Below are 1269 nucleotides of genomic sequence, written 5' to 3' on the forward strand. Positions count from 1 at the left end.
AGCCAAGCCTTTGTGTGTCATCACCTTTAAACTACCAAGAACCCCGCCCACAAGGACGCATCACTATTTCCATTTTCGTTTTCCCTCCTAATCTTTCTTTTTATTTATTTTTTTTTGGAAAGGGGGGGGGGAGGTTTGTCCACATGCAACGAAACACAAAGCAACAAACGTTGCAGAAAAGAAGAATATAAATGTGTTGCGTCGTCTGCTTGCAGTCACACGTGTGTAAATGCGTTCGTGCGTGTGTGTGTGTGCTGAAACTTATGCTTGCATCCCTCTCTCGTCCGACTTTCTTTTTCCCGTTTACAATACAGTTTGAGGGAGAGAATGGTCCAGGAGGGGAGATGCACAGCTTCCGTTCGCTTTAGAAAAAAAAAGAACAGCAAACACCTGTTTCCAACGTTGAACCTTTTACAGGTAACTAAAATACAACAACAACAACAACAACAACAAGTGCACCTGTCTCCCCTTTTCACAATTAATTAAATACAACAAAACAACAACAACAACACCTGTTTCCCCTTTCACAATTCATTAAAAACAACAACAAAACAGCACCTGTTTCCCCTTTCACAATTCATTAAATACAACATCAACACCTGTTTCCCCTTTCACAATTAATGAAACTACAACAACAAAAACACCCATTTCCAATGTTGAACCTTTCACAATTAATTTAAAACAACAACAACAACAACAACAACAACAACACCTGTTCACCCTTTCACAATTAATTAAATACAACAACAAACAAAAAAAACACCCATTTTCCAATGTTGAACCTTTCACAATTAATTAAATACAACAACAACAACACCTGTTTCCCCTTTCACAATTAAATACAACAACAACAAAGACACCTGCCTCCAACCTTACACAATTAAATACAACAATAACACCTGTTTCCAACGTTGAACACCTTTCAAAATTAATTAAAGACAACGAAAAACAACAACATATGTTTCCAACGTTGAACCTTTCACAATTAATCAAATACAACAACAAGAAATGCAGCCGTTTCTAGTCCTCTGCAAGGCAAGACAAAAGCCCCGGACATGTCAATTTATGACTGAAGTTTGGCCAGTTTTAAACACCACGCTGTCCACTGAGGATTGGTGATGGTGGGAAATTTTCGTATGATCGCTCACAGTAAACCAACCTAGTACAGGAGGCATCAGACATGTCCTATTTCAAGTCTGGTGATTAGTCAGTTTTCATCACCTCGCTGGCCACTGCAGATTGGTGATGGTGGGAGATTTTTGAGTGATC

Source organism: Palaemon carinicauda, chromosome 14 (assembly GCF_036898095.1).
Source record: "Palaemon carinicauda isolate YSFRI2023 chromosome 14, ASM3689809v2, whole genome shotgun sequence".
Lineage (NCBI taxonomy): Eukaryota > Metazoa > Arthropoda > Malacostraca > Decapoda > Palaemonidae > Palaemon > Palaemon carinicauda.